Source organism: Rhinolophus sinicus, chromosome 5 (assembly GCF_057876585.1).
Source record: "Rhinolophus sinicus isolate RSI-liver-muscle chromosome 5, RSI-T2T, whole genome shotgun sequence".
Lineage (NCBI taxonomy): Eukaryota > Metazoa > Chordata > Mammalia > Chiroptera > Rhinolophidae > Rhinolophus > Rhinolophus sinicus.
In genome coordinates this window covers 80,465,373-80,476,221 of record NC_142505.1, presented here as the reverse complement: position 1 = coordinate 80,476,221, position 10,849 = coordinate 80,465,373, and positions in this window count along the sequence as shown.

Sequence of the window (10,849 nt, the reverse complement as noted above, 5' to 3'; positions counted from 1 at the left end):
CTGGCATATGTTGTCAGTTTGACTCAAATAAACTCACAAAAATTCAAAAAAATAAATAAATCCCATGTACTGTCCACCTAGCTTGAGAAGTAGGATATTACAAAACCTCTGAAGGTCCGTGGTGGGGCATCCAGTACTGTGGTGCACATTGGGCACTGCACAGAGGTCCTTGCCAAGCGGAGGGAGATTTCCTCCTGGAGAATGGGGCCTTTTCCTTGGTGCAAAGGCTCTGCCTGCCGCTAGCTTATTGTTTTCTGACTCATCTGCCCAGAGAACGATCCTTTTTCTAGTTCGTGTAGAAGTGACTTACAGGCTAGGACAGCCCTGTCCTGGGGGATCCCACCGATGTGCTTCACACCCTTCACTGGAAGTAACAATTATACTGAATTTTGGATGAATTATTCTCTTATTTTTCTTTAGCATATTACAAGTATGTATCCCTCAATCATCTACCTCTCTTTTTTTCCTCCTAAAAATGCTATTTGCTGTTGTATTAGTTTTTTAGTGTTGCTCTAACAAATTGCCCCAAACTTAGTGGCGTAAAACAACGAAAATTTATATGTGGAGGCAGACCTGTGTGGGAAGTCTGAACCTTCCGCTCCATTTGTCTGTGAACCTAAAACTGCTCTAAAGTCTGTTTTTAAAAGAAGGCATTAAGTACTAGCATTAAGGGAAGCTGGGAACTCTCTGTACAATCTTTGCAACTTTTCTGTAAATCTACAATTACTCCAAAATAAAAAATGAAAAAACCTCACAAATGTATTATCTAATGGTTCTGTAGGTCAGAAGTCTGATTTGGGTCTCACTGGGCTAAAATCAGGGCTCTAGGCGAAAATGTAGGGGCCTCTAGGAGAGAATCCATTTCCTTGCCTTTTTAGTTTCTAGAGGCTTTCCATATTCCTTGGCTCCCCCTTCCCTCTTGAAAGCCAGAAATGGCTGGTTGAGTCAGTCTCTCCAACCTCTCATCACATCTAATCACTACAACCTCTCTGTTGCCTTCCTCTTCCATTTATAAAGACCCTGTGTTTACATTAAGCCATTCAGATAATCCAGGATAATCTCCCCCTCTCTGGATCAGTTGATTAGCGACCTTAACTCCCCTTTGCCATGTAACCTAACACATTCACAGGTTCCAGGGAGTAGAACGGGGACATCTTCGGGATGTCATTATTCTGTCTACCACAGCCATCTCTGTGTACTCCTTTGTCACATGCTTGTTCTGCCCACCATCTGAAAAACTAGTGTCCTTTTGTTTTACAGCTGGCTCACTCTATCTTTGTCAAAGCTGAGTTGTTTTCTGAGTAAGTGAAAAGAATAAATACCCTTATCTGATAGAGTGACAGTGTTTGGACACAAAGTCGCTATTAAATGTATTCTCTGGACATTAAACTATGGGCATTTATCAATACTTCCAAGTTGAACATCAGGAGTAAATAAGGTAATTCAGCTAGTACTACTTTAGCTCCTCATTGTTTCCAACTTTTTAAACTGAAAAATAAACATGTAAAATCAGGGCAGGAACTGTTAATGTACAGTATAAACAAGAATTCTAAAGCAAACGCCTGTGTAACCACCACCAAGTCAATGAATAGGATGTTGAGAACACCCCTCACCCCCTTGTGGTCCTGTGTATACTTACCTCCTATCTCCTTTAGCAATAAACCACGACCCTAACTTTTATGGTAATCGGTTGCTTGCCTTTTCTTTGTAGTTTTACCACCCATGTATGTACCTCCAAATAGTATAGTTGCGTTTTGTCTGATGTTGAACTACATAAGAGAGCCATACTATATGCTTCTTTTGTATTTTATTTACCTTCTATATAATAAAATTCAACCATGCTCTTACCTATAGGTTTAGTCTAGTTCACTCATTTTTTCACTGCCGTACGTACATTGTATGGTACGTTCTTCTGTGGCTGCAATTTTGTGCTGTTTCCATTTTCAGGCTATTACAATCAATGCAGCTGTGAACATTTTTGCACATATATTCTGGTACCTATGTGCACATAGTTATCCAGGGTATATACTCAGGAGTGGAATTGCTTAGAGTTTTTATGTCTTTAAATTAGTGGATAATGCTAAATTGTCTTCCTTCTAGTAGTGAATGAGAGATTCTATTGCTCCACATCTTTGCCAACACTTGGCATTATCAGACATTAATTTCAGCCTTTCTGGTGGGTGTATTGTGGTCGTATTTCATTTTAGTTTGCTTATCTCTGGATACTAATATGGTTGAATGTTATTCATGCATTTATTGGTCATTTGGATTTTTTCTTCTGTGCAGAACCTATACGAAAAAGTGGTTTTTTTGGGAGCAATTTCATATTGGATTATCTGTTTTTAAATTTTTAAAATTGATTTCAGGGAGTTCTTTATATAATATAGATAATAGTCTTTTATTTTTGGTTAAATGCTTTATAACTAACTTTTCCAGTTCTTTGACTTGAGTTTCACTCTTTATGGCGTTAAATATAATGCAGCTGAATTTATCAATCTTTTCCCTGTGGTGAGAGAGTTTATTTTGTTTAAGAATCATGAAGACATTCTTCTGTTATCTTTCCTTTAAAGTTTGTTTAAAATACTTTTATTGTGAAATATTCATATATAAAAATGCCCAAAACAAAGATACACAGCTCAAGAATAATACAAACACCGATGTAACCACCACTCAAGAAATAGAACATGGTTTAGCACCCAGATAACGCACTCTTGTCCTTCCTCCCAAAAGAACCACTACCATGACTTCTATATGAATCACTTCTTGGCCTTTTTTTAAAAAAATAGTTTTCCACCTAAATGTGTATCCCTAAACGTGATGGTTTAGTTTTGTTTTTTTCTGAGAAATAATTATGTTTAGCTTTAATTAAAAATAAAACAACATGGGATTTTGTTTTTGAACTTTTTGAAGAATAAAATACATACGGAGAAGTGTACAGATCCTAGAATACAGCTGGATGAATTGTCCCTAAGTGAATATACTCATGCAACCCTCTCCTAGGTTAAGATGTGCAATATTCCCTCATGACTCCTCTCTTAATCACTAACTCCTTCCTTCCCCCAAAAGGCTTCCCTCTTTAACCACTATCCTGACTTGTAAATCCAGTTTAGTTTTCCCTGCTTTTGAAATTTATTTAAATGGGATCATACAGTATGTGTTTGGGTCTGGCTTCCTTCATTTAAACTATTTTTATGTGATTCATCATGTTGTTACTTGTAGCTGTAGTTTGTTCATTTTCATTGTTGTGTAGTATTATGTGGTATAAATATACTAGAATTTATTTATCATTCATAGCTACTTAAGTTTCCATTATGAAAAATGCAGATATGCATATTTTTGTACATGTCTTTCAATGCCTATGTGCACACATTTTATTGTGTATGAGTAACACTGATGAAGTTTAGGGGATGTGTATACTACATGAGTTTGACAAATATGTATACTTTTTTTTTTTTTTAAAGATTTTATTGGGGAAGGGGAGCAGGATTTTATTGGGGAACAGTGTGTACTTCCAGGCCTTTTTTCCAAGTCAAGTTGTTGTCCTTTCAGTCTTAGCTGTGGAGGGCGCAGCTCAGCTCCAGGTCTTAGTTGCCTTTGCTAGTTGCAGGGGGCACAGCCCACCATCCCTTGTGGGAGTCGAAACCGGCAACCTTGTGGTTGAGAGGACGCGCTCCAACCAACTGAGCCATCCGGGAGGCAGCTCAGCTCAGCTCAAGGTGCTGTGTTCACTCTTAGTTGCAGGGGGCGGAGCCCACCATCCCTTGCGGGACTCGAGGAGTTGAACTGGCAAATTTGTGGTTGAGAGCATACTGGCCCATGTGGGAATCGAACCGGCAGCCCTTGGAGTCAGGAGCATGGAGCTCCAACCACCTGAGCCACCGGGCCGGCCCAATATATATACTTTTAATATTTTTTTTTTTGAAGTTTAACCCTTCTGTGTTCTTATGTTTTAAGTATGTCTGCAGTACATAACATTTAGTTGCACTTAAAAACTCTGGTTTGACATTTTTTGCCTTTTCATTGAAGAGGTAATAGTTTCACATTGATTGTAATTACTCATATATTTATTACTCATATATTGTATTTACTCATATATTGTATTTATTTCTGCTATTATTTTACAAGTTGTCCTGATCTTAAAATTTTTTATCCATTTTTTTAAATTAAGTTCTTCCCATTCTGTTTTATTCCCTGTAATAAACTGGAAATTTTACATATTGTTTTATTTATTTTAGTGATTACATAGAAATTTTGACATGCATATTTAACTCAACAAATTATAAACTTGATGTATTTAGCATCCCCTTAAACAACACAAAGCCTTAGAATATACTTTAACTCCATTCACCTTCTCCCAATATATGTAAAATTATCCAGTAATAGTTGAATTTAGACATTATTGCTATTATCTTAGACAGCCAATGTTTGTTTGGATTTATAGCATATTTACAATTCTCTTTGGTCACCAATACTTCTTGCATTTTAGATCTTCCTTCTAGGATTACTTTCCTTTTTCCATATGTACACATCCTTTGGCATTACCTTTAATGAACATTTGTTGGATTGGTAGTAAAGTCTTTCTTTTTTTAAATATGAATTTTATCTGATTTTTCAAATCTTATATTACCTGAAAATGTTTGTATTTTATTCTCATCCTTAAAATGTAGTTTCACTGAATATAGAATTTGGAGTTGATGTCAATTTTCTCTTAACATTCTGAAGATACATTTTGATTTTTTTTTTTTATTGGGAAATATTGGGGAACAGTGTGTTTTTCCAGGGCCCATCAGCTCCAAGTCGTTGTCCTTCAATCTAGTTGTGGAGGGCGCAGCTCAGCTCCAGGTCCAGTTGCTGTTTTAATCTTTAGATGCAGGGGGCACAACCCACCATCCCATGTGGGAATTGAACTGGCAACCTTGTTGTTGAGAACTGGTGTTCTGATGAACTGAGCCATCTGGCTGCCCCTGAAGACACATTCTGATGTCTTTTGACTTCTATTGTTGCTGTTGAAATATCAGCTGTCAGCCAAATTGTCATTTCTTTGAAGATTAATCTGTCTTTTCTTGCTGTAATTTTAGGATCCCCTCTTTTTCTCTGATATCCTGACCTTTCACTAAGGTCAGGTGACTAAGTGTGGATTTCATTTTATTTTTTCAACATGGCAATTTTTGGTACTCCAGAATTTAGGACATTTATCAATTTTGAAAAATGTTTAGCCATTATTTCTTTGAATATTGTCTTTCCTCCATTCTCTCTAATATCGTCTTATTGGATTCTATTTAGACATTTGTTGAATCTTCTTAGCCTACCCTCCATGCATCTCAACCTCTTTCATATTTTCCATTTCTTTGTCCTTCTGTGTTATATTGTGCAAGTTCTTCAGATGATCTTTCAGTCAACTAATTCTCCCTTTAACTGTCAAATCTGATGGTTAACCTGTCCTTTGGGTTTCTAATTTCAATAACGGTGTTCTTTAAGTCTGTAAGTTCATTTGGCTTTTTTCAAAAATCTGCCTGGTGAATTTTGACAGTCTCTCATTCCCTTATTATTTTTGTTTCCTCTAATTCCTTTAAAAATATTAAACATACTGAAGAAAAAACTGTTTATCTACTCATACTACTTCTGACACCAAATGCGTGGTTTTTCCACACCAAACAGTTCTTGAATTCTCTGTGGACACCAACTGGGTGTCCTACAATTTAATTCAATTCTGACACTAACCACTTGGAGTTAGTGCGGAGCCCAAGACTCAGTCCCACCAGACTGCCGCCCACAACAACTTCAGATACCAATTCAAAGTAGTGGGTCTACAGGTTACCCACACTTCTGTCTGACTTGGCTATTCATCAGGGGTTCCCATGAGCCTCTCCTCAGGTTTGATAATCTGCTATAATGGCTCACAGAACCCAGGGAAATACACTACTTTCTATTACTGGTTTATTGTAAAGAATATTATAAAGGATACAAATGAACCAATGAAGAGGTATATAGGGTGAGATCCAGAAGGTTCCTGAGCTTAAGAGCGTCTGTCTCTGAGGATTTTTGGGGGAACCACTATCCCAGCTCATAGATGCATTCACCAAACCAGAAGCTCATCAAATCTTGTTCAAAAGTTTTTGTAAGGCAACTAAATAATCCTTTTATACACATACAGTAAAGTTTTCTATTTCTCTAAAAAAATTTTTTTTTATAGAGCTTAATCACCAGCTCCCTTCCTTTCACTGGAGGTCAGGGGTGGGGCTGAAAGTTCCACCCTCTAATCATTTGGTCTTTCTGGCATCAGCCCCATCCTGAGGCTGTCTAGGGGCCACACCTTAAATCACCTCATTAGCCTAAACTCAGGTGTGATGAAAAGGAACTTGTTATGAATAATAAAATATACTCCTCTTACCCCTATCACTCAAGAAATCACAAGGAGCTCTGTGCCAGGAACCTTATATCAATGTCCCACATATACTTTCTTTATATTCTGTATCTGAACTACAATATTTGCAGTCATTGCAGGTATTATTCTGAAGTTCATTATTTCCTTGTGTTTTTGATGATAATTTATTATGAGGTCATATTTCTTGGAACCTTATCTGTAGAATATCCAGAGAAGATTTACTTTTGCTTATATAGGGTTCCTGGGGGCACTAAAGTGAACACCGTCATAGTTTTTAGCTCAGGATTTTCTGCGTCACACAGGTAGTGTGAAATTCTGGCTCCCCACAATACGCTTGCAAACTTGTTTAGGAATTCGCAGAGGAGAATTGTTTTCTTTTTTTCTATTCTATCCATAGTTAAGGTGAAGACAGTCAGATATCTTTATCCTTTCCCTCTGTAGATTAGGGTTTTTTCTTGTTTTCCAACTGAGGATACAGCTCTTCAGGGATCTTAGTTTTGGGGAGGTCGCCAATATGATATATGGGCAAGATGCCTGGGGCCTGGAGAATAGGGATGCCTTATTTAACTCAGATAAGGTCACAGAAGCTGCCCAGGTGAAGTGACACTTAGGACACATAAGCAAATGAAGGCTTATTGAACAATAAGCGGGAGTGCCATGCAACAGACATAATTACACTGTGGTCACCACAAGGCAGGTGTGTTCACTGCTGTGTCTCCAGCACTTTATACAGTATCTAGCACAGACTCGATGCCCAATAAATATTTTTAAGTATATGAATGAGTAAGAAGTATCAAAGTATTCCAGGGGGAGGAAAACAATTATAAAGCAAAGAAGAAGAAACAAATAGCAAACCCTTACTAACAACAAACTTGGTTAAACTAAGGGACATTTAGTGTTTTTATGGTACTTGTTTTTGGTAAAACACTTATTTAGGATACAGACAGTGCGATACTCTACTAGGGATAATGAGACACATGTGTAATAACTGTAGCGCTTCTCCCCTGTGCACACAGTTTGGTTTCTCTCTGACTATGAAAGCCTAAAATAAGGGTGTGAGCCTTCGTGCTTCAGAGCTTCTCTGCTGATGAGCTTGGGAATTGGGAAAACACAAAATGCTTCTGCAAATCATCATACCTTTGTTTTTAGTGGAAAAGAGCAGTCAGATATAAAATGTTTGGCAAAAATATGGTTGTAGGTAGTTAGATTGCAATCTGCAAATATTTGGGTGGTCAGTTTGCCACAGAAGGTATGGTCCTAATAGGAGGAGTTTGAAAAGGAGCCTGGCTGGTCAAATGGTAGGAAGACCCAAAACCGTAAGGCCCCTAAGGAAGAGGTAGGGTATGCAGAATGGCGAGACCTTCGTACCTGGGTTTCTGGCTACGGGAGCAGTGGAAGGCCCATGGTTTTGTGAAAGTCATAATCTCATTGAATCTCTGTGCATTTTTTTCTTTCCCTCATATGGATACAGGGAGAGGGAAGAGGAGAACAGGGTTTCTATTCTTTTTTCTCTTTTAAACAATAAAAGCTCTGGTTGTGGAAAAAAATATCTAGTTGACTATGGGAATTTAATTAAGAAGCCAAAACAACTTAGTCTTGTAGCCAATGATCTCACTGGCTTACATTATATTATTGTCATACACTGAATTTTGACTTATCAGGCCAAAAATGTGGACTTGGCAAAGATGACAGTTACTGTCAATTGTTCCAGCTCCCCCAACTGGATGGCATCAGTGGCTGTGTGAGTGAACACAGAAGCTGAAATCAACATGATGTTAACTTTGATTCTATCCCAAAAATATTTGTATTCCAGAGAAATGTATGATGAAGCTTTCTCAGGGCAGAGATCATGATTACATCCCCTAACACAGTGCCTGGCAAATAATAGTTGCACTAGAACTATGTGTTGAATAAATAAATGGCATCAAGGTCACTTTGGGTTGCTAAGAGCAGAACAGTATTTGCCATTATTTTGGATGTTGGCATGGGACTTGTACACCCTGGAACAGTCTCCTCTCTTTGCAGTTAGTAATATTTTTTTTGTTTATGAAGAACATGCATTCTTGCACACTGGCACGACGATCCTCGGGCAAGGGGCACAGATTTCCGTGGCGTTCCTTAGGAGAGCCAGCAGTGCTACTCTTTAATGGGGAGTTGCTTCCTTATCAGAAGATTTACATTTCGTTGGCCTTTCAGTCCTTTCTTTTACCTGGTAGAGATGAGTACTTCAAGAAAGAAAAAATTAATTACTGAGTTTGATTGAATTTGACAGCATTTTATGGCTCAGCGGGAGTCAGAGTCCTTACAATCTTATCTCCCTGTGCAGTAGTTTTTCCTGCCCAAAAAACTGCATATATTTCCCATCCCTGTAGACACTTATGTCTTATTCTATAAGTGGGCAGTGTAAATATGCTTCTAATTAGGGAGGAGGTATGCTTGTATTTATTGTAATTCACAAGGTTCAGAAGATCTTAAAAACAGCATCAAGAGTTTGGGGGTTCTTGGTTCTTGTTTAAAAATAAATGGACAAGTATTTAGGAACTTCTGCCAAGAAAGGTTTCTATATGGGTTTCATCACTAGCAATAAAAACCCAGATATGGTGGCAAAACATTTCCAGAGATTTCTTTAAGCCTCTGAAAGAGTATAGGAGGAGTGAAAATAATTGTAGTATTATGGCTTTTATTTTTAAATTAGTTTCATGTGTACAAAACAATGTAATAGTTAAACATTTATACCCCTCACAAAGTGATAACCCCTCTCCCCCAATCTACTATCCCTCTGACATCGTATATAGCTGTTACAGTTCCATTGACTCTATTCCCTATGCTGTACTCCATATCTTGTGAATGTGTACATATATACATATATATGTGTGTGTGTATATATATATATATATATATATATATATATATATATATATATATATAAAATTATGGTTGACATTCATTATTATTCAGCTTCAGGTGTACACTGCAGTGGTAAGGCATCTACACCGTCCATGAAGTGGGCTCCCTAATAAGACAAGTGTCCATCGGATACCCTACAAAATCTTTACATTATTGATTATATTCCCCAAAATGTCTTTTGTATCCCTGTGGTAATCTTGTGGTTACCAATTTGTGCTTTCTAATCCCCTCACCTTCTCCCTCATCTCCACCCGTAGTATTATGGCTTATAAAACACTTTTTTGCATACCAATTCATTTTGGCATTATTTTCTTATTTTTATCAATGAGGAACCTAAGGTGTATTTAGGTTAAATACCTTGACCAGAGTCACATGGCTAGTAAGTGACAGGGCTGAAACTCAAGTGCATGTTCTTATTACAAGTTCTTATTATTATAAATTCAGTGTTCTTATTTCAAGTTCGACATTTGTAAGTATTGAATGTTTGTTGTGTCTAATTTACTTTTTAAGTGATGATAGAATTGGTGAGGATGGGATATGTCTTTTTTGGCTCTTTCTGGCTACTGTGGCTCGTTTCTTGTGAACATTACATTAAAAAAGATAATAGCAGCCTTGACTGAACAAAAGTTAATAATATGTTTGTACGCAAATATCCTTGGTTAGAGATGAGATCAGTAAGGGTGAGGACACTTGAGTAATGCAAGTTTCCTTATTGATGGCACAAGAGATGGGCTCAAACATCCTGCTACATCTGGAAGAACTGAATTCAATCAAACTAATCTATGGTGGGGAGTAGGGGGAAAAGCCCACTTGCATTCACTTTGAATAATAAGGGTATTAGTTGTAAAGCGACTAGAGAGACAGAGCTACTCCCTGACTTCAAGTTCATCCAGTGACACTGGTGACCTTGAGCAGACAGGCATGCTGAAGTCCTCCCTGGCATCTAGGACATGGTCTGGGGTTGCACCAAATACATATTCCTTCTATAGTGATTTGACTTATGACTTTACTTTCTGAGAGGCATAAGTTTCTTTTCAGATAAGTTGGGTAAAATGTTTGTTTCCCTGGGCTGTAAAAGTCATCTTGTAAAGAAATAACTGAAAACAAAACAAAAGAAAAAAACCTCACCTCAAGTAACAATCTTCCTGGCAGGCCTCACTTCCAGAGGAAGTCTTAGAATTACACCAGTCACTCTTCATCCTGGACACACAGCTATGTTTTTGGCACTAGTTGTATATTAGAATGTGACCTTTACATCTACAGGTAAAACATTTGTAGGAAAAAGGAAGAAAATGTGATGCAATTTTGAGGTATTCTCATAGGGACTGCCAAGTACAGAAATTCCATTTTGTTACAAGATGGTAAATCGGAAGTTACATTTTCAGCTAGAAATTCTTTGTTGTAGGGAAAGCTGTCTTGTGCGTTGCAGGATGTTTAGCAGCATCCTTGAGCTCTACCCATGAGGTGCTATTAGCACCTCCCCAGTTTTGACAACCAAAAATGTCTCCAGACATGACCAAAAAAAAAAAAAAAAAATAAATCCTTGTTTGAGAACTG